Source organism: Leguminivora glycinivorella, chromosome 3, assembly GCF_023078275.1.
Source record: "Leguminivora glycinivorella isolate SPB_JAAS2020 chromosome 3, LegGlyc_1.1, whole genome shotgun sequence".
NCBI classification, from domain to species: domain Eukaryota; kingdom Metazoa; phylum Arthropoda; class Insecta; order Lepidoptera; family Tortricidae; genus Leguminivora; species Leguminivora glycinivorella.
Genome location: NC_062973.1, coordinates 4,118,386 through 4,143,069, shown reverse-complemented (window position 1 = coordinate 4,143,069; position 24,684 = coordinate 4,118,386). Strand labels below are relative to the sequence as shown.

At 37.5% G+C, this 24,684-nt stretch overlaps 1 protein-coding gene across 2 annotated transcripts in view; it reads right to left on the bottom strand.

Moving 5' to 3' along the window:
• LOC125242630 (acid sphingomyelinase-like phosphodiesterase 3a) overlaps positions 1–24,288 on the bottom strand; it is a 129,426-nt gene extending 105,138 nt beyond the window's left edge. For both annotated transcript variants that reach the window (XM_048151451.1, XM_048151452.1), the window contains exon 1: positions 24,194–24,288. The gene's annotated coding sequence lies outside the window, so the exon portion shown is untranslated. The remainder of the gene's footprint in view (positions 1–24,193) is intronic.
• Between the last annotated feature and the right edge of the window lie 396 nt (positions 24,289–24,684).

Sequence of the window (24,684 nt, the reverse complement as noted above, 5' to 3'; positions counted from 1 at the left end):
GGTGCATTGTTTATCTACAATTTAGGTCAGTAGTACAATCCTTTGTTAAGTTTATGCCGTAATTTATAAGAACGTAATAAATATAAATTTAACATCATATTAAGGCTAGATCTAGATGTGATCTAGATTACATACCTATATAGTTATCTGATCAAACATTCAAATACTATATACAACGTGCTTTTATTGAATTAACTTTAAGGGAAGGTTTGTTTATTAGGTCAAATACATTTTTTTAAGAAACTGCTGTGTTAACTCTTATTCACAAAAAATAATTAAATTACTGAACACGGGTGGTTCAACATTTACCACTTTCTAATGTTATTTGTTTTGACATGTGCCGTCAGACAATTAACACGAATTAATTAATTTATTATGTATGAAAACGAAAAATAATTTATTTTTTATATACTGCGTGTTTTCTGTTAATGGGCCTAACTATGTGTTGAATTTAACGGGAAACGAAAAAAACACGATGTATAATTATTGATTGATTGAATTACAACATTACTACAACAATAAACTTGTATCTAAGCCAACTGAGAAAAATATTTTAGTTAACGTGTCATGCCAAACTACTGTAACTTGAGTTACAAGACGTCGCAAAACAGACTTTGTATGGGGAGCCTGTCGTGCCTAACTACTATATAGCCTATAATTTTAAATATATCCAAAAAATATGTTTTTTTTGTGCATCTACATCAGCATTACACTTACTACAATGTAACTGTGTAGTTTTTTCTTTATATTTCCACACCAGTATTGAATGCAGATCGAATTACCAAAAAAAACTTTAAACTGATTTTACTCAAAACTATGTTTTTCGAGTTACATGAGATAGGCGTGACACGGCAGACCTGGGCTTTCTTGAGTCATATTTAATGTATCGTTTGTCCACATTTTCGTTAGTCATAATTTGGTTTTCCTCAGAAACGCGTAACTTTTCAGGATTACCAAAAAACAAACCTAACCCAACCTATCTATAGATGACCTTTTTCAAAAACCCTGAAAAGTTAAACGTTTCAGAATTATGACTAATAATAATCTGGCAACCATTTCATTATGACTTTCGATCACTATAACAAAGAAAGGGATCCTCACTAAAGTACATGAAGTAACATATTCAATACAATACGGCAGCTACTTCAGAAAATCTATCAGCATTTTACTATACGTTCTTATTGGTGACTTACATCGAAATGTTTCTCAGAGGTCTATGACTTACAGTAAAATGCATGTAAAAAAACTCTGAAATTATGGTACCTATTATCGAAAAATCTAGTTTTATGGATGTATGGAGCATCAAAACTTTTGTACGATTCTCAATACGATTCTGTAAAAAAAACGAAAATCACAAAAAGTGGTCTTAAAGTGTTATTCCTCAGGTACGGAAATATCAGCACCATTACTTCCATTCCTTTACGGCTTTGAAATACCTCATCGACATAATTTACGATATTGAATGTTGTAAACGTGTTATTAAATAAGAGTCTTACCTCAGGTCGTCACATTAAGACTTATTTCAATTACGATTGTGATGCAAAACGCGAGTCTATTCTCATTGGTATAAAGGTGAATATAAAGGAGGGTTTATAGGTGAATTAAACGCTTTGAGAAACACTTTGAGGTATTACGAGTGATTGCATGTACGTAACTAGGGCAATTGCTGAGTATGCGAGTTTCATATGCTCATTAATTTGAATTATAATAATTATCGCGACAACTTAATGACAAGGCTTAGGTATTTAAGCTGCACTTTATGAGCTTCTAATCAAAGATTTTAAAAGGATAAGATAAGGCATTTTTGACAATATTGTTTGGTGGAAAGCGACGATGGGATTGGTCAATAAGATTCTCGAAATCACGATTGGTTGGATATGTACGCCTGGCTCGCGTGCACAGCGGTGTCACTGTGCTGCTAAGCTAGCAAAATCGTGATTGGTTGAAAAGTTCACGTCACGCACGCGATTGGTTGGATAGACTGCACTCTTGGCTCGCTTTGCACAGCTGTGTTACCGTCACCGCTCTCGCATGCCGCATTCGGGGAAATTAAATAGTACCTCATAGTTACTTTCATTGTTTGTTATCTCGCCTTCGGGGACTCCCCGTATGCTACATACCGGACGAGTTAACGACCAATTAAATTTTACCGCTTTCATTAGTTGTTACCTCGCCTGCGGGGACTCCCCGTATGCTCCGTACCGAACAAGTTATCGACTAATGACGCCATCACTTTGTTAGAAATGACGCTACGAGTCCAATCACTGAGAGAGTATGTTTGGAAAGAGAAGAGTCGTGTATGGGGTCCGACACTTTCCCCGACTATTCACTTTCCGAACAGATTCTACACACACTGGAACTAATCGTTGTTCAGTGTCGTGACCTTTTTAGGGTTCCGTCGTCAACTAGGAACCCTTATAGTTTCGCCATGTCTGTCTGTCCGTCCGTCCGTCCGTCCGTCCGTCCGTCCGTCCGTCCGTCCGCGGATAATCTCAGTAACCGTAAGCACTAGAAAGCTGAAATTTGGTACCAATATGTATATCAATCACGCCAACAAAGTGCAAAAATAAAAAATGGAAAAAATGTTTTATTAGGGTACCCCCCCTACATGTAAAGTGGGGGCTGATATTTTTTTTCATTCCAAGCTCAACGTGTGATATATTGTTGGATAGGTATTTAAAAATGATTAAGGGTTTACTAAGATTGTTTTTTGATAATATTAATATTTTCGGAAATAATCGCTCCTAAAGAAAAAAAAGTGCGTCCCCCCCCCCCCTCTAACTTTTGAACCATATGTTTAAAAAATATGAAAAAAATCACAATAATAGAACTTTATAAAGACTTTGTAGGAAAATTGTTTTGAACTTGATAGGTTCAGTAGTTTTTGAAAAAAATACGGAAAACTACGGAACCCTACACTGAGCGTGGCCCGACACGCTCTTGGCCGATTTTTTTATTTCATATTTTGACGTAAAAAATAGCCAGACATAACAAATACACCTTATTTATTTATTTAGATGTATCAAAACAGCCTGTAATCAGAGTAACATATCATTTGTATCAACAAACTTGTAGGTACCAGCCAAGTTTCTTTGGAAATTCAATATACAAGTTTGTTTCGTTACGCTAAATCGAATTACTGTGTACAATAACGGAGAAGTCTGTTCGTCAGAAGTTTTATATTACGTTATGTTTACTTAAAATTGTATGTTTGATGTAAATGAATCAGTTGGCAGTTGGAGCACCAAAGTTGGGGAATTATAAGTTAATTTTCAACAGCGCTCTTGGACTACAGAACATATTAAAGGATGTTTTTAATGTCTTGGGTATTATTTATCCAAATAAATAAAAATATTTCATCATCGCTATTTGTTGTCGAATGTCACATAGGGTACCTATGTTTAATGCGTTTTCAAAATGACGTCTTTTAACTTACTATTATTACTTTTAGAAATTCCCAGGTTATGTAACATTTATATTAAGAATTCATAATTTTTAATTCTCATTTAATTATACAATGAAAACATTTGCCGATCCAACGACAATTTATTTAACTTATCGAATGTTAAATTAAAACTTAAATAAAAAATCGCCTTAATCGAAAAAATAATAATTAATTTGAATTGAATTTTCAACTTTAAACTCATACTGTAAAAAACCGGCCAAGAGCGTGTCGGGCCACGCTCAGTGTAGGGTTCCGTAGTTTTCCGTATTTTTCTCAAAAACTACTGAACCTATCAAGTTCAAAACAATTTTCCTAGAAAGTCTATAAAGTTCTACTTTTGTGATTTTTTTTCATATTTTTTAAACATATGGTTCAAAAGTTAGAGGGGGGGGACGCACTTTTTTTTCCTTTAGGAGCGATTATTTCCGAAAATATTAATATTATCAAAAAACGATCTTAGTAAACCCTTATTCATTTTTAAATACCTATTCAACAATATATCACACGTTGGGGTTGGAATAAAAAAAATATTCATCCCCCACTTTACATTTAGGGGGGGGGGGGGGTTATATGGATTTACCCAGTTTGAATGTAAGTGACACAGATAAAACCATGCTCAAGTTTTACAACCCAAAGTTCCGGGTCATATAAATGTTTCCCTCTAATTGAAAAAACTGTACTTGCTGCAACCGACACTTAAAGTTTTATTACAGCTGGTAACAACGGTCGTAAAACAGAAAGGTATGCCAGGCTAGAAACATGCTATTTCTATCAAGCTTGTTCGTACTTAAAGCTGTGTACTTAGCGACGACGTGCTGAGAAAAATGGAATGTACATCTATCGAAGTATTTGATGTTTAAATTAAAACGGGACTTAATCGCGTAAAACTTACGTTTATCTTTTTTATTAACCTTAAAGTCCTTGTCAAACACTTATTCCATGATTTCCACTCTTTACATTAGCTGTCTTGCCGTCTTCGCAGGGCGGTACATGTTAAAAGGCTGTATTATTTGCCCCCCTCCTACTCCCCCTTTATACATAAATCGGCTCGTTACACTTATTGCCTTTACCCACCTGCTGTGAGGGCTGCTCCGGTTTCTACCTTCAATATACGGCTTAATAAGTTTTAATTTAGTTTTGGTTGAATTTTCTGTAAGGTAAATTTGTGCCTGTTTTATATTGGCATTTATTTTAACTGCTTTGAGTAAACAGCTTAGGTGTATGGACTATGGACAGGCAATTAATATTATTTATAATAAACTTTTTTAACACCCGTCGCAAAAACGACGGTGTGTTTATAAGTTTGACGTGTCTGTTTGTTTGTCATGTATGAACGTTTTTCGGTTTGTCTGACTCTGTGTGTGTCTGTCTGTGGCATCGTAATTCCCAAACGGATGAACTGATTTAGATTTGGCTTTTTTTGTTTGAAAGCTGAATTAGTTGGGAGTATTCTTAACCAAGTTTTATAATAAAAAACGGTCCAATATATTGGGGTTTTTTTTTTTTTCAAAATATTAATTTTGTGGTCATTATCATACTAAATAGAGCAGTTTTGTAAAACGCTTCATGCTACAAGTACCTGAATCGTGAAATTATTTTTTTACAATAACTTAACTGTATTATAATATTGATAACCTGGTAGGTACTTAATATTTTCCTAATGAAACTGAATAAATTCATTTTCACCACACCAACTGGTAAAGGCTTACTTTGCTATTCGAAAACAGATAGCAAAATTGCATTTTATTCACAAGAGTGCAAAGTAATTTCATACATATTTTAATGTGATGTCCAAAGCTGGCTGTAGAAATTCACGTATAAATGATGATTTTGAATCATAAATGTTAAATAAATTGATGGATTTGATTTAGTTTGATGTTTTACAGTTAATATTTTCATAGTGTTGGTGAGGTGAAAAATTTTGTGTTTCACTCGGTGGCAAATTTTGTTTAACGTGCGGTTAAACAACAACTTTGCCCCCTTGTAAAACAAATAACTATTTATTCATGTTTTACAACAATGGCAAAGACACTAAAATAATAAATTATTCAGCAAAGAATTAGGAGCAACCCAATATATCTTATTCTCCCATTTCCCACGGGCTTCTACTGAGACTGCTCGCTAAATACCCTCTTTATTAACTTTGCCAAATTACCCGAATAAATAGGCACCAATCAGCGTGTGTACTGTCCATTTATGGAATCCTGGAACTCATTTAAATAAGTGAGCTTCCTTACCTTTGAGACAGGTTAAAAAAAACCTTTGATGTGCGAATTTTTTTGTCAGATTTGTATTTGCCTATTTCGTGTTATAATTTAGTCTATTGTAGCTGAAAATGAAATTAAAATGATTTTTTTATTTATTTTTATTAAAGTACTAAATCTTAAGTTATGCGCAGAGTTTCGTGTTACTTAACTGCTAAGCCAGAAATGGCTTGTTTACAGCTAGAGTTCGGACTTATCTATTTAATTTAAGTATAATTAGCCTTAAAGTATTTATTTTATACATTTCACATTTTACAAAATATATTCATACTTATTCGAAGATAAGAGGTATTTTTTTATATCGTTAATAGATGTAGGATTGGTTAGGTATTTATCTTGTATATGTTTCGGAAGACTGTTTAATATTTTTGGTAGTAAATAATAGTTGGTTCTCATACCATAGGTATTTTTACTTTGTAGTACTATAAATCGTTGTAAGTTAGATAAGTTTCTTAACCTATGGTTACGATGGTATTCATTTAAATCAGGTATTTTAACGGATACGGAATCTTCTTTAAGCACAGACAATTTGACCAAGTTTTGTACAGGAAGTACACTACAAAATTGATTTTGATTTTAATAATTTTCAAAAAGTAACCATTTCCTTGCCGGTTCCATAGCACACCTCGGACACTGGCGATCAAATATATGAAAGAGGCGCGTTCCTAGCACACAGTCTAAGCTCGTGTAGGTGAACGCGTACCATGCTTGTATGAGTGAAATATGACAGGTCGACTGTTCGTGTTTTTGACAGGCGGTAATTGTGAGGTAACCGAGAGGGGGTGGGCGGCTCTTTCAGCGGGGAGCGAGCTTTATTATACTGTGTCCATAGTGGATAGCTCTAACTGGGACTGAAATCTTTTCAAGGCCCAGTAGTAGGGCCAGGGGCGGCTTACTCCGCAATTCTATCGCCGCGCTACAAGTACATGCCGGCGGCCGCGAGTTCGCGGACCATTCAGTGGTGACGACCTTCGCGCGGCGCAAAATAATTCTATGTCGGCTGCCGGCGTGCGGTCCGATTGTTTATGTAGGTAAGAATTGAGAATGGCGGCATTTTGTAAACATCAAAAGAGTGAGCCTTCTGTACTTGTACTATTATATATTCTGTGGAAGGGCATAATAAGTATATGGCCGGTGCAGCCGGTCTAGTATATTTAAATTAAATTAATTAATTTTTTATCTTTAAATTTCTTACATTGCGTAGAGCGTCGCAGCCATAGAAGTCTTTTTGGTTTCAGATACATACATTACTGTCTCAATATCTAATTGACGACTTTGAACTTCATTTAAATTAAGCCATTTAGGTATCTTGTGCATATTAAATTGTCATTAAATATTGAAACGTTTTAACCATAAACGTTTTATCTATAAACTTTCAAGTTCACTGTCGATTAGTTAAAATAATGACTAAATTACTGATTCCCCGTAAATTATTCATAAAAGTCCTTTGACTCATAAATTGTCGATAAGGCAATGAAAATTCGGCCTCAGTTGCTCAGTCCTTAATTTAAGACGCACCTAAAACAGATGTAAATCTATAGCCGATCGATGTAAAAGTGATCAACATAATGTTGTACGAAAGTTGACAGCTAAAACACATTAGCGGAGCTGTCATTATTCTTTTTAACATCGTATTTTAATGTATCGATATTGATCGAGCTCTGTCTTTAGGAATACTTTATTACTTCATTTTAGTTTTCAAAAGTGGCACTGAATGCAGTTTGGGAGACAATAATGTTTTTATATTTACTTAGATACAATGTGAACAAGCAGATAGATCGCCCGATGGTTAGCAATCACCACAAATCATTCTAAATAACGAGAGAAAAAGAGAGAATCACGGACATCTGAAACACCAGAATAAGGAATTTGGCGGTTCAGCCAAATGGTCATACTAAGATATTTACGTTAGATCACTAGAAATCACTTACAGCACAGATTATTAATAAGTTACTAACGTAACAGATCCTTCACTTGCCCGCAAAACGACAAATACCTATGCTTTATTTAATGAACACTAATAAGTTACTACGTAAAACTCAGAAGAATAGTAGGTACTTGCTATACGGCTATACAGGCGGGCGCGTGGCGCCTCTGGACCACTTGTTCAATCGAATGAACGGCTAGCGTGTAGGTACTTAACGCGCGACTGCGAGCGAGTGACGTAGGCCTGCTTACTGGCGCAATTTCATTGGTCGATAACTCGTTCGGTATACAGCATACGGGGAGTCCCCGCAGGCGAGATAACAGCCAATGAAAGTGGTGCAATTTAATTGGTCGTTAACTCGTTCGGTATGCAGCATACGGGGAGTCCCCGCAGGCGAGATAACAGCCAATGAAAGTGGTGCAATTTTATTGGTCGTTAACTCGTTCGGTATGGAGCATACGGGGAGTCCCCGCAGGCGAGATAACAACCAATGAAAGTTGCTATTACTATTGACTTTCCCTGAATGCGGTCCCTGTGGCACGCGTTCCAGAAATCTCTCGCACCCCGAATGCGGACCCTATCGACTAATGAAAAAGTTTCCGAAAAGATGAAATTGCGCCATACAGATTGATCGTGATTAAATATCGTTATTTTACCTTTTTTTCTGCCATTTGTCACGGAAGACCTGTTTCAAGATGTTTTTAGTTGCGATTGACCCTAGTCACGTCTGATGGAGTCAAGACAGAGTCCAAGATGGAGCTGACCGCTTTACAGTAAAGTGCTTCACATTGTATGAAATATACATGTCACTCTTTTCTTTTCGGTGATATGCGCCCTACTGTCTACGCATTTCGTCACATACATACAATATATACATACAATCACGCCTGTATCCCATAAAAGGGTAGGCAGAGCACATGAATCTACTAAAGCTTCAGTGCCACTCTTGGCAAATAAGGGGTTGAAAGAAAACGAAACTGTGGCATTGCAGTGACAGGTTGCCAGCCTCTCGCCTACGCCACAATTTAACCCATATCCCACAGTCGCCTTCTACGACACCCACGGGAAGAAAGGGGGTGGTGAAATTCTTAACCCGTCACCACACAGTCAGGTTTTAATGTAACTACTCATCGTACAAATATACATATAATAATTTTCTATATACTAATGAGCTTTCTAGGGACAGGAATAAATAATGCGTGTGACCCGATTCCTATAAAATACTGACACTGTCATAATTACATACTTTAGACGTAGGGTCACTATGGGTAAGTGTGTCACAAGGTGAAGTGTGTCTGGCCTTCAGATGCTTAGCCTAGCCTAGATGTACAGTTAACCAATTTGATAGGCCACTCTAGAACCCTGTCTCATTTAAATCTTGTTATATTTGCCATAAAAAGTCACATTGACGTTTACTGTGCTAGGCTTGTGCCGTTTCGTTCGTTGATCGGAGCGCTCCGATCTTGTTCAATCGCTCTCACGAACTAGTTCGCTCTTTTAGGTCTTTTGCTCATTTAGTTCAGCCAGACCAGCGACCACTACGGTCGGAAAGATCAGAACGAATTGGACCGAATATTGTCAAAATAATACGAATAGTCCACAGATAATAACAATTCCGGGCCGAAAGGTTGTAAGTAACCGAAGATTGATATGAAAACTTGACGTTTTTGTGTTGTTCGGTCGGCGCAGTCACACACTCGTTCTCGTTCCAAACCGCTCGCGCTCACCGATCCTATACTGAACTAAATGAGCAAAGACCGATTCACAGAGCACGGAAAGATTCAGTTCATTTCGGTCATTGATGGGATTTTATTCCTAACAGTTCATAGTTCGTGAACGACACAAACTTATACTGTGCAAAGGTGCAGTGGCCTATGATCCAAATTGTTTGACTGGACCTAATGTACAAGTTGTAAAAATGAGAAGAGGTACTACAGAGGCACAAGTCAGCAAGTATTATTCGCTTATCAATTTTGCATAAAAATCTCGTTGCACGAGGCTTTCTTCTTCGTTGCAGCTAACCATCCCTGAATGAGGTATTTCTCTCATTCCGATGTTATTCGAAACAGACTAAACGAACTTAGAAATAAAATAGACAAATTCCATCACAATCCAGTAATAAGTCTATTTGTCCTCTACATCGGATTGTACAACTCGCGTAAATAATATTTCCCGCATTTCTGTTTTATTTCGTACATTTCCCGTGTCCCAGTGATTTAATTTGTCCAATGCCCGGGGCAGTATTAGATTTCCCGGCCAGAGTTTCTAGCCAACATTTTTATATTAACACTTTCGAAACCGGGCTCTACGCGGCGCTACGACATTTTCGCTACATACGGGGAAACCCATGTAATCGGCTACGCTTCTACGAGCGGTGTGCCCGACAGTCGGGTTCTTGGTAGCGAAAGTGTTAAAGGAAAAAATGGAAAAATTTACGCTTCCGGCGGGACTTGAACCCGTATCATTTTTGCAATCCGTGCAATGCTCTTACCAATTGAGCTACGGAAGCCACGCCGGACTTCGCAAATCGTTCCATGCCTTTCCTTTTGTACACACGTCTTGGGGTGACGTCTAGCGCCCTCTACCGACAGACTAGTTTCAAGTTTCAAGTTTCTTTATTTGGCCAAGTAACAAAACACGTTACATCTAGCAAGTCCAGACAAGTCCAGTCAAGTCTAGAAGTCCAGAGTTGTAGAGTACTATTACATCTTGTAACGGCACTGGAGTCTCAAGTTATATTGATAATTCACCATTCATTTCATTTTTTTTTTTTCTAGCCAACGTCAGTATCTTATCTTAGCTAGGTATCCTTATCGCTCTTGTGTAGTGGCGCGACAGAGCCAGACTGAGTTTTGCTCGCCACGTGGCGTCCTCGATTGTCACTTCGGCTAGGCCGACTGGTATGTACTTCATTGGACGCTAACTAGGTTTGGTCGCCACTATTTGTAATTGTCCACTCTGATAGGATTTTTATTGGAACTCAGACATAAATAGGACGCGAAGTTGTATTTGTTTTACGAGATTGTAGGTTCAATTGTGTTGATATAAAATTGATTGAAAAATAAAATCCCATTGCTTTTGAACTTGTATCAATCCGCAGCTTAAAATATTTGTCCTGTATTTTGATCTATCTGATTGCGTAAAACCGGCCAAGTTTAGTGCGAGTTGTACTCGCGTAGTAAGGGTTCCGTACACTACAAAAAGGGCTTAAGCGCCTCCTTTTTAGTAGAAACTTAAGTAATTTTTGCGAATAATCGATATTTTGAACAAAACGAAACAGAAATGAGTTTATAATTATGTTAATATTCAAACGCGCTCACACAATTTCAAGAGATTTGGTAATTCCTTGCAGCGGCAGTAAGTGAAATTCGTAATTTGAGATTTTTTCTTTTAAAAAAGTATCTCGTGTATATTTTGAGAATTTTACGCTTAGTAACTGTAGTTTCGGAGATAAGGGGGGGTCATTTTTTGCCTATTTTCTTAATTAACTTGAAAATTACCTTACTAGAAATTATTAAAAAAATATTTTTGACATACTTATATAAACCTGTTTCATTTGATATGTAACACAATATAGTTCTAGAAACTTTGATTTTTAATTTTCTCTTTTACCCCCTAAAAGTGGCCTTAAAATTAAATTTTCTTAATTTAAATTACATGTCCGTCTTTGGGTCACAGGTTTACATATATGCGTGCCAAATTTCAAGTTAATCGGTTCAGTAGTTTCGGAGAAAATTGGCTGTGACTGCGGACAGACAGACGCACGAGTGATCCTATAAGGGTTCCGTTTTTTCTTTTTGAGGTACGGAACCCTAAAAAGGGTTCCGATTTTCCTTTTTGAGGTACGGAACCCTAAAATGTAACGTTTGTTAGCCTAATTATTAAAAACGAAAGATTATACCGAAACACAGGAAATAATAATTATATTTTTGTGCATTTACTCTTATTAAATGCAATCGGTAAGGTCAATACGGGTAAGTGTGCCATGTGTCTGGCCTTTCTATTCACTGCCAGATGTGCCTTTAACCATTTTTTTTTCTAAGTTGTCCACCCCACTTTTTCTTGGATTTGGAAATTTTTATGTGGATTCCACTTAGAATCGCGAGCTCTTTCAATCCTAATAGGAGAAAAAAAGTGTCCCAAGGTTTTTTCCCATTCCGTTACCATTCTTTCATACATTTTGTATGGCGGTAACGGAATGGAAGGTTTGAAAAATGTGTGGAAAGCTTGGGACATTTTTTTTCGCGTATCAGGATTGAAAGACTTCGCGATTCTAAGTATGAATCGCGTAAAATTACCTATGTTACAAAAAAAGTAGGGTGGACAACTTTGCAAAAAAAAAATGACCAGATTTCAGATTTCAGATCTTTATTGGTAAAAAATTATACATTATTACAAGTCATATTAAAACAGCAACATGCATTTAAGACTAAACTTAAATTATGCGATTAGTATAATATATTATTACAATTGCGCGATAATCATAAATTCAGTTAGGTAAGTATACATTTCAAATTAATAATTGTTCAAAATTACGTTAAATTAATTTTTCATTATTTGTGTCGAAAATATACAATTTACATCTTATTATTTAAGTTATCATTTAGGTTATCAAATTCATTAATATCATAACAAGCCATTTTTATAAGTAAGGCTTTTAACTTATTTTTAAAAATTGTGTCACTGTCTTCCTTTCTCATCTCGAGTGGAATTTTATTATATAGTTTTCCCCCTTTATTATATAGTTTGACCCCTTTGCAAGTACATACTTTTGCTAGTCACGATTAGTGGTAAACGTAAGAACTCTTAATAAAAACTGATCATTGTTTAATCAGGCCTAATGTGAAGTCGAGACATACTTCTCCATATTACAAAGTTACCCATATTAACCTAAAATTTGTATGTCTTTCCCATCACGGAACAATGGTGTTCCAGACCTTTGGGAGGCGTGCGCGGGGCCGAAGCCAACGCGTAGAGGCCCTTTCGACACTTTAATGAAATGTAAGGGGTACACCGAGCGGATGTTGCCCTTGCCCGTATCACACACGCAGAGGCAGCACCCGCCATTGCGTAAGGACTATTTGAGAGTTAATGGAATCTAAAATGAACTGGGCTATTTTGATGAAAGTGATGGACTAAATACTGGGCTATGGATAAAAAACCGGACGCCTGCCTAATAAAACGGTATCCAATTTTATTTCCGACAGACGGTGACTCGTCCCCACAAAATGGGCCCCCACAAAAAGCGACATCCAAGATGGCTCAATAACCTAAAATTATTATTATCTTATATAAAATAAAGTTTTGTTAGAACTAAGTCCTCAACGTCATATTTAATTACATACTTTTACATTATATACTGGTATTTCTGTACACATATATGTACCTTATACCGCAAAGATTAAAATTAAATTCAGTAACTTAATACTTACAGAACCTGCTTACATTACCCTCAAGCTTAAATATGCGTGAACGGAACCCTTCTGAATTTAAACATTGTTTATGAATGTTAATATGCGTAAACATTATCGTGAATATTCTCAGTCTTCATAAAGTCTCATGACATGAAGATGTTTTGGTAACAGATTCATGAGATTTGTACACTTTTCATCATCATCCTTCTTGCGTTATCGCGGCATTCGCCATGGCTCATGAGAGCCTGCGGTCCGCTTTGACAACTAATCCCAAGATATGGCGTGGACGCTAGTTTTACGAGAGCAACTGCCATCTGACCTTCAAACCCGAAGCGTAACTAGATCTTATTGTTGTATCTCACGATGTTTTCTTTCACAAATTTCGCACATAAGTTTTGAAAAACACATTGATACGAGCCGGGGTTCGAACCCGCGACCTCCAGATTGAAAGTCTTACCGCTAGATTTGTACACTTTTACTGACCTATTTATGTTTACACTAGTATACATACAATCACGCTTCCATCCTATAAAGGGGTAAGCAAAGCACATGACTACTCAAGTTTCAGTGCCACTCTTGGCAACTAAGGGGTTGAAAAAAAAAAACGAAATTGTGACATTGCAGTGACGGGTTGCCAGCCTTCGCCACAATTTAATCCATATTCCACAGTCGACTTCTGCGACACCCACGGGCCACGGGAAGAAAGAAGGTGGTGAAATTTTTAACTCGTCACCACAGGGGTAAATAAATAAAATAAATATTAGGCCTCATAATTATTGACATTGTACTTTTTATTGTTTTCTAACATTCCACATTATTATTGAATTTGATAAGTAATTTCATAAAATATTATTTAAATCTAATGTATTTTAAAGTTAAAATCGAGTGGATAGACGATGCCAGTCCAGCTAGCCTTTGCTGCTTAATAGCTTACTTTCCACTTTGAAAAACGAGCTGGAAAAGTGCTTGAACCAACTTTTCATGGATTAAGTACGCAGATTTCTACCGGACGCAATCTTAGTATATTTTAATGTTGAAACTGTATCATAATAGGATATTAGGGAATATAGAAAAGGAAATAATACTTTTAATAACTTTTTTACATATAAAATTTATTTACTTAGTCGAGCAGTCCGTATCATTTGATGGTAAGCTATCAATTATGGATACTCGAAATACCAGAAGGGTTGTAGTGCAATCCGGCGTTAAACATAGGAGTATGCTCTTGTCTTGAAAGTTTTGACGACCTTCGGTCAATATTGAAAGGTTTTAAGAAAAATGAAAACATCTGAAAATTTTAAAAGTGCTCATTTTTGTGGATCTGTTACCTGTTTGTCTATTTTTTTCACTGTAGCTAGCTGAACCAACACAATTTATCTGAAATTTATTTACTTATTTAACAAAATATGATTGTGAACGATACATGCATTTTAGTTAAAACACTAATTTTGTCGGAATTACACCAAGTAACCCTTTCCATAATGATCACTGCTAAAGAGCTTACAGTAAAGTTTGAGGTACTGTTAGATAATTTAAAATTAGTAACTAAACAAAGTTTTAGTTGAGACGATGTAACTATAAACTTGAAAACAAAGTTTCGTACTGAAAATAATGTACAACTGTTTGAAATCATTGTGTAATCCAAAAATAAATTCGACGTTGTAAAACGATTGAGCATTATTATTTTTTCATTTATTTTACAACAAATTTTGAATTATTTTATTAATCATTAGTGTATTAATGTCTACAGCTTATGTCCAGCTCAAGGCCATATCCTTGGTATTTAACTTTCAATGTTTTGCATTTCTTCAGAAACTTTTGCCTCACACGTGACGACATCTAACCACTGATTTTAAATTTCACAATTTTTATACATAGCAGCAGCGGCTGGTCCATACAAGCCGATTCCGACAGGCTTGCCTAAAATTGATTACTAGTAAAGCGACTAATGTTGAGGTAGGTTTCTTTTAGCTCAGTGTTGCCTAGCAGAAACTTTCACCAGCCGCCACTGATACATAGGAACTCATAGGTCTGCTCCGAGATTATGGAGACAATGCCGTCCTTGTAACGTCGGAGGTTAGTTTAAATATATCCGCTATTGTCTCATTTTCCTGAAAACCTTCAATAAAAGTGCGTCCTACTCCTACGTATAATCCTTCTAGTGTTTCAGATATCTATAGTCTGCTTACTATCAGGCGAGTCATCAGTTCGTTTGCCTCCAAAACAATGATACAGTGCGTTAATATTTGAAGGTACACTGAGAGAAAATACAACCAGTTTTCATGTTCGTTCAACAAGTTTTTTGGTTAAAATAGCACCTACTCGTACGTGCTCTTTGGTTCAAACAACAAGCTACTTGTTATTTGAATCGGCAATATATTTGAATCAACAAGTCGATTTTATAAAAACAACCTGACACAAATATTGTTTTAAACATACGTTTGGCTGATTCAAACGGATAAACCGCAACAAGTCGAACTTGTTAAATTCACAATGCAAATTTCTCTCAGTGTACACAGAAGCAATTATTTTGCAGCCTTATTTACAAGATATCACCCCGGTTGACACTCAACGCCCCTAAAGGTAAAATCCCGGGTGCGTGTGACAGATTCTATGCACCTATTCCGATATAACGTACCCGAGCAACAGCTGAAAATTAAACCAGTGGAGTAGATCCTTTACGCTGCGCTCAAAAACTCGGATAATTGATGTAGCTCAAAAAGCGGCCAAGTTAAAGTGGGACTAGGCTGGACATGTCTGCCGTATACCGAATGACCTGCGGGCCAAGATAGCCACGGAGTGGGAGCCCCATAAGTTCTTCTTCTTCCTCGGTTCCTCATGGCTGAGGGTCGCGACCACATGAGGTCGTTATTTTTCGCACCAAAGCTCTCCACTCCGCACGGTCTTCTGCAGTCCTCATAATAGGCGCCTGTGTTAAACCCTGGCAGGCCTTCTTAACGCTGTCCACCCAGCGGGTCGGTGGATGGCCACTTCCCCGTCCTCCATCCACCATGCCAACCATAATGCGTTTCTCTAGGTTTTCCGGCTCCCGTCTGGCCACGTGTCCAAAGTAGTACAGGATTCGCTGGAGGCATATGACAGACAAGCGGACGTGAATTTTAAGTTCCGCCAGGATCGACACATTGGTGCGGCGCGCCGTCCATGGGATAGCCAACATCTTACGCCAACACCACATCTCAAATGCATCGATTCTGCTCCGAGTACTCGCCTTCAGAGTCCAGGTTTCTGAACCATACAGGAATATAGAGAAGACCAGGGTACGCATTAGCTTGGTTTTCGTTGCTTTACTGATTCCTCTGTTCCTCCAGATCTTCTCTAACCGCTTAACCGCAGATTTTGCGATCTGTGCTCTTCTTATCACCTCACGTTCACAATCGCCATCCGCAGTTATTAGTGAACCGAGGTAGATGAACTCCTGTACGGTATCTATATCCGACAGCTCTCCAGTTCGGACTACAGAGCCTGTCCTCTGCACAAACATTAGTTTGGTCTTGGATCTATTAATATGGAGACCGTATTCCGCGCTCACTACTTGTACCCTTTGCAGAAGCTCAGCAAGTTCCGATTCGTTTGTGCCTATAATGGTAGTGTCATCTGCAAAGCGTAGATTGTTGATGAGCAGCCCGCCTACACGTATGCCTCCATTCCAGTCCTCCAAGACCCTCCTCATGATGTGTTCGCCTATAAGATTAAACAGCTGTGGCGAGAGAATGCACCCCTGTCTGACTCCACGTTTGGTCTGAAAGCGGTCTGATTCGGTGTTGTCAATTCGCACCCTGGAACTACCATCAAGATACAGGTTCTGTACGAGGAAGATTAGGTGGTCCGGTATACCCATATCTCTCATCACTTCGAACATCTTTACCCAGCTGATGCAATCAAATGCTTTGGCGTAGTCTATAAAGCATAGAGCCATCGGCACATTGAACTCCCTGGCTTTTTCAATCAGCTGCCTCAAGTTCAAGATCTGCTCTCTTGTGCCTCTACCTCTTACAAAACCTGCCTGCTCAATTGCAATCTGCCCGCCGATGAACCTTTCCAGTCGTCTATTGAGGATATGCAGTATAACCTTACTCGCATGTGATGTGAGAGAAATGGTACGATAGTTCTCGCATTTTCTGGTGGAGCCTTTTTTGTGTAGTGGAACAACAACGGATTCCATCCAGTCCTCGGGCCATTGACCAGTTCTCCACACTTTTAAACATATGAGGTGCAGAACTTGTATCCCTTCTGGGCCTAGCCATTTGAGCATTTGCGCCGATATCCCGTCCCCACCACAAGCTTTGTCCTTCAGGCGTAAAACGGCGACTTCCACTTCGTGTAGTAGGATATCTGGTTCCCTTTTACCAATGTCCATCCGTTCTTCAATGAAGTCGCTGTTCACAGAGTAAAGCTGCTGACAGTATCGACGCCATCGTGCAAGTACAAGATGTTTATCCATCAAGGGTGTCCCATGCTCATCTTCTATCGACCAGCTTTTAGGTTTAAACTCTCGGGCCAGAAGTTTGACTTTTGCGAACATGTCCTTAGTGTGAGCGAGGTTAGCAGATTTTTCGACATCTTGGCACACAATGTCAATGGCTGCATTTCTGTCTCTCCTGCATAATCTCTGGACTGTCCCATGCAACTCGCGGTACCGCTCTCTCTGAAACTCTGAGTTGAGGCCCTGTGCTCTAAGCTTCCTCCTTTCCTCAATGAACGACCAGGTATCCTTCTGCAGCCAATCCGCTTTTGGACATACCCTCTTAAATTTGTCCGATACTTCTGAGGCTGTCGCTAGAGTGACGGTTTTTAGAGTTTCCCACGTTGCGTGTGCCGACTCGAAGGGATCTAGCTCTAGCTCTTTTAGCTGTAGTTCAGCTCTCTTTCGAAACTCTTCTTCAGCCTGCATTGGCAATTTAAAAGGCTTCTTTAGCGGTTTTGTGGCGGCAGCTTTCAGGTGGACTTTTACAGTTGCTGCTAGGAGTTGATGGTCACTACCACAATCAGCCCCAGGTCGCGTCTTTGCGGAAGGAATCGACGACCTCCATCTCTTACCGATCAGAATGTAGTCGATTTGGTTCCTATGTTTACCATTTGGAGACGTCCATGTGTAGAGTCTTCGTGGATGCTGTTGGAACCATGTGTTCATCACAGATAGGTTGTTCTCTGCGCAGAAGTCCAGTAGCATTTGCCCGCGTTCATTCCGATCCCCTAAACCAAATCTACCTATATTTTCTCTGAGATGGTCATCCGATCGAGTAGCTCCAATCTTGGCGTTAAAGTCACCGAGCAGAATTGTAATTTCCTTCGATGGTATGTCCTGATATACTTGATTCAGCTTGCTGTAAAACTCACTGATTTCATTTTCGGAAGAGGCAGATGTGGGCGCATAGACTTGGACGAGATTTATCGGGTGAGGCCACGCCCCCAATCTTAACCGAACTATTCTGTCGTTAATAGTGTCGTATCCTAATACTTTGTTGGTTAGGTGTTTAGCGACCAGAAACCCCACCCCACTAAAGCTGTTGTCTTCACTCCCAGCATTTATGAAGGTCATTCCATTGTCTGTCTTCGAATGTCCACTTTGTTTACGATGCGTTTCACTTAGGCCCAGTACATCTATGTTGTATCGTAACATTTCCGCCCCCACAACCTCTAGTTTTCCAGGTTTTTTCAGACTGCGTACGTTCCACGTGCCTATCACTAGCGCTTGGTGCTTGGTGTTTATCTTTTTGTCAGCAGTAACCCAATTTCTGCAAGTAGCCTGGTGACCCACTGCCTTGCAGCCGGTAGCTAATTTCACACCAGGAGACCCGGAACCTACCTGGCGCCGGGCGTCAGCCGGGTGGCATGACAAACAACTATTTTGTATGGACCTCATGCTGATATACTCGGGATAAAATTAATTGCGGTAGTGTCCCATTCCTTTCCGCATCTGTCTTTCTGGGACTATTTAGATCCCAGGGCCACAGTGGCCCCTTCCTACCAGTTTCCTGGTAGGGCGTATGGTTATACCGCCACTGCTCGGTCGCCATTGCCTCGTCTGTTTTCTAGCAGGGGATACCACGGTGGCCAGAGCCACCGCCGCTGATGGTCCTCTCGAACAACCAGCGCGGGCAGGTGAGGTTGACATTTGGGGTCGGCTGTGATGTTGGTGCCGTTCTCCCCCTTATCCTGTGTACTAGCGAACTGCCCCGGCTTCGCATACATTATTAAACTTTATTAATGAATAACTCTATGTCAAGGACGATATAATACCGGAACAGAAAGAGCCCATACAAAAAACGTACCCTTGAAATGTTTTAAAAACTAAATGCCGCTGTTTCGCAGCTTAGAAGAGGCCGAAATCATATTTTCTCCAAATATTTTTGCGTGTTTTTAATTTTTATAAGAACAAATGACATGCTTCTTTATTTTAATATCATGATATCACGTCAATACAAATTTTGAAAAAAAATTGTAGGCCTCATCAGTGTAGTATATAATAATTAATAAGTGGCGCTAAAAAAATTTGGTACGATTCTTAGTATGAAGATTGTTAATTATTGTAAATTATAAAAAAAATCGCTATACTTAGTGTTGGAAGCCAAGATCCACTTCAGGTTGCTGAGCCATCACAGTAAGTAAGAATGTTTCCAATTATACACTGAGAGAAAAAACAACCAGTTTTTATGTTCGTTCAACAAGTTTTTTTGGTTAAAATAGCGCCTACGTGCTCTTTGGTTCAAACAACAAGTTAGATTTTTTTAAGTGTAACTAGTACATTCTACAAGTTACTCGTCATTTGAATCAAAAATATATTTGAATCAACAAGTCGCTTTATATTGTTTTAAACATATGTTTAGCTGATTCAATCAAATATCTTTTAACAAGTTTGATTGTTCGACCAAATTCGACTTGTATCATCAATATTGTGATTTATTCTGTTTACTAATTTACTTTTGTTTCAAATGGATAAATCCGCAACAAGTCGAAATTGTTAAATTTACAATGCAAATTTCTCTCAGTGTAAGTTTTCATCTAACATTAGCAAGTTTATTACTTAAACTAACTACTCAAAATATAAACACGTATTTAGCCCTTAACAAGGATATAGTATAACAAGAACAATGTGAACCAAAACTAAGCCGCAAACAAGAACTTTTCCCACTTCAATTCGCCTGAAAAAACACGAAATCCCGTGGGAAAAGCTCAATAAAGTACGACGCGCACCATTAGTTTAGTGTACCTAGCTTTAGTTACACTTGCTTGCGCTTTGTAAGCGTTTAGTAGCTAGCTGTCCCTATCACATCTCGGATATCACAGTCTAAGCTCGTGTAGGCTAACGCGTACCATGCTTTTATGAGTGAGATAAGACAGGTCGACCGGTCGCGTTCTTGACAGGCGGTAACTGTGGGGCAATCGAGAGCGGGTGGGCGGCACTTTTAGCGGGAAGCTGGGAGTGGCCACACTGTACGATAGTAATTTTAACAGCGCATTCCTGATCCCATTTTAAGACTAAAATGTCATATATTTTTTTTGGATTTCGCCTAGTTTCAATTATTAACAATTGAATAAAAAAATCTTATTGTTACTCAGTACCTAGGCCTGATTTAGACGGCGTGCGAACTTGCATGCGCTTTAAGTTACATTAGGCGATATTGAGGCACATACAATTTTGCACAGCCATTAAATACCGCAATGTAATAAAACTCGTATGCGAGTTCTCGTACCGCCTAAATGGGTCCATTGTCTCACTGTCTTCATTTTAGATGTCAAAAAAAAAAAGTTGAAACCCAAAGTGCCATTATTATAGTAAAAAAAAAAACAATTTTTCGGACAAATTTTCCTCATCATACATACAATCACGCCTGTATCCCATAAAGGGGTAGGCAGAGCACATGAAACCACTAAAGTTTCAGGGCCACCCTTGGCAAATAAGGGGTTAAAAGAAAACGAAACTGTGGCATATTTGTGGGTTGTTTTGTGGGCAAATTTTCCTCATCAGTAGGTATATAATATTTTTTCTTTCTTTTGGACTCCAAAATGCGTGGTAAAATTTGTTTGGTTACACAAATTCACCCAGTATAGTGTCGTGACAGAGCCAGATGCGTTGCGATCGCCACAAAGTGTCAACGATTGTCGCTTCGGCTAGGCAGTGGCCAACGTTCAAACTGACAAAGTTGCGTCCACTTTACTTTTCAGTTCGCAACAAAAAGAACTTCCCTCCCGCTTACGAGGGATAGTGGTTACCTCTTTGAAGTTGCTAACCTCAACAATGTTTGAGATTTCAAGAATTTGAATTTAGGTTTAATTTAGTGCACTTTGTTGATGTAATAATTTTAGGAAAATTGTGGATTTTGTCACAAAGGACCTAAATTATTTAGTTTTAAATAGGAGTTTTGAATTTTGAATGAAGAGAAGGATTATAAAATTGATAGATGCAAGATATTCTTAATCAGAATCATGAGCATAGTCAGCGATTCAAATGATAACCACACAATCTATAAGTTTATGTATTATTTTTCAATTATTAACCTAATTTTAAGACCTATACTAACCCTTTTTCAGCAAATAAATCATTGAAATCCATCCATCGCAGGGAAGAAAGAGGTTTTTCAAATGTTGAATTGAAAAGTGTTTTTCAATAACAAACAATCATGAAAACTATCGGCATAGTGTCAGCATGCTAACTACTTATGTGACTGTAACATGAACTTGAATTTCTGTCTGAAAAAGATAATGTTAATAAAGGTAAATCGGATAAAGGCTGTCTTGTATACTTAGGATTAAACTTTTTATTTAATTTATTTTTATTCATTAACTGACACTGCATGCAACAGCAAAATGTTAATATACGTCAAATATTAGTTCTTGTTTCAGGAATGAAAATTTTTGAATAAGACATATTCATAAATTCAGCAGTTCTCAAAAAGTTTGTACATAGCCCCGTCAGCAAATTTTAATTGATTCTATTTTGTTACCAACGTTTAGTAATATAAGTCGCATTTCGTAAGATATAAACAGGATAATTGTTATAATTAAGAAAATACAGATACTACAAAAACTAAAAAACGAAATAAAACTTACTACAATCTGAATACATTAAAAATAATCTTGGTAGCAAAATAGGAATAAAAAAACAAATTTAACTTTTTTTAATTTTTACACAAACTCTTCGAGAATTTTTGTCTTTTACAGTAAAAACAGTTTTCATAAATTTAATATAAACTTTCATAATGAACAATAATCTGCATTGATGCCGAGTGCTAAGAAGTTAAAGTTTTATTTTATATCAAGAAAACAACAGCTGCAGAACAATTTGTAGAAGAAAATTGAATTAAAGCAGAAAAAACTCAGGCTATGTTCAGAAAATATTGAAATAGAAAATACCCACGAATACACACGAATTTGAATGAATATATCAACAATTTTATTTTAGAGGACTTTAAAAACAAAGATAAAAATTTCTGTACAAAATTCTGTGCGTATTTCTGTATCTAATTTTTATACCTATCACGGTTATTAATCGCGATTTATAAAAACTTTGACGTTTCGAGAACGGTGCAGACACAGTGCGAAAAGTGTTTCCTACGTATTTTTCCGGAAACGTTCGTATATGCGTTATTTAGCGATAAGACCGCCTGTTGTTCATGTTGCTTCTTTGTTTTGGACTGTTGTATTTTATCAAGGTGTATAATAAAGAGTATTTGTATTGTATATGCTAGTTCAGTCAATGTCAGTACAACTTGTACTCAGACTGACTGTAATATCATGACAATTTGCATTGTGAATTTAACAAGTTCGACTTGTTGCGGTTTATCCGTTTGAATCAGCCAAACGTATGTTTAAAACAATATGTGTCAGGTTATTTTTGTAAAATCGACTTGTTGATTCAAATATATTGCCGATTCAAATGACAAGTAGCTTGTTGTTTGAACCAAAAAGCACGTAGGCGCTATTTTAACTGAAAAACTTGTTGAACGAACATGAAAACTGGTTGTATTTTCTCTCAGTGGCACGATCGTACGTTTCCGTAACAATACGAAGGCAAATCTTTTTGCACTATATCTGTATTCATGGTTAGAGAAGATTCACCGATCACGGGGATAACGCTGACCTCGACAAGTCTGAGGTAAGTTTAAATAGTTATTTGTTATACAAGGGTGCAAAGTTGTAGTTTAACGCCGAGCGTGGAATTGACAAACGAGCAAGTGAAAGGATTCTATAGTTGAATCACGAGCGAAGCCAGTGGCGAGTTTTTCAACACATTTCAGAAGTAAAAGACATTTGCACCCGTATGTAACACAAAACTTTTCCCATCACTATAGCGAAGAAAGTACCCACAACACAACGCAAAAAAACGCGTTTAATCACTGCTTCCAGTAGTTCCACAGGTGGTAAATTATCTTCAACACTACATTTACTCACTTTTATCAATTTAAAACAGAAAATTTGACTATATTCAAGGTCATATTACTTTATCCACTAATGGATAAAATGCGTTTTTACCCGCTTGCATTTAAGGATAAAAGACGTGTTTCCGAGCTAGTGAGGGGAAAAATAAATTATACGTTATAAAGTCCCGTATTGATAGATAATTAAATAGGATAGACTTAAGGAATATTGTTGTCTTAGCGTTTAGAATATTATCACTCAAGAGGCTTATTTTCTATATGGAGTACCTTTTGTTCAAATTCCGAACCAATTTCTGGAAAGTCTTAAATTTATGAAAGCTCCTAACAAAAGATATAAAATTGATTTCAATATTGTTGCCCTATAAAGGGTTAATTAACTTTTCAGGTCTTAACTTTGCGTTAACCTTAAAAACATTATTATGAAATAAATAAAGTTATGTAGTTTGATTTTTTTTTTCTAAAAATAACGTCACCGATACGAGTGTTTTATTCTAAATATTTTAATTTATAGTTTGCATATATCACCGTTATAATAAAAAAACGACGAGGCTTGCTGCGTGAAAAACATATTTTTCATCATTCCGAAACCTTTGATAATTTATTACCTCACACATTTTTATACGACTACGTAAAACCCCATGAATATCAAAAACACAAAACATAATCCACCGCATTAGTATTCCTTCCAATCTTTACCTTAAAACCTTAATCAAAAAACAACATTAAAGGCAAAAGGAACTTACAGATTTCGTATTCCGTCAGCGTAAAGTCAAATGTACACCATAAAACAAACACGGGACACGATCGGCACTCGCGAGCGACGCGTCCACACCGCAAGGCGGCCTGCGGGCGAATGGCAGCAGGTAAGACTGGTAGGTTGTTTATAGGGATGATTTTAATTAGGTATGGATATGTAAAGTGTCTTTTATAAAATACCTATGTTTTGAATAAGGTGTTCGATTGACGGTGGTATCCTTCATCACAATTAGTTTATTTTTTATTTTTATTATTGGTTTAGAAGGAAGGCGTATAGGTAAATACTGGCAGGTAAGAGTGGTAGGTTGTTTATAGGGATGATTTTAATTAGGTATTGCGATGTGTAAAGTGTTTTTTATAAAATACCTATGTTTTGAATAAGGTGTTCGATTGACGGTGGTATCTTTCATCACAATTTGTCTTTTTTTTATTGATGTTTTTGTTGGAAAGAAGGCATATATGGGTACTGGCAGGTAAG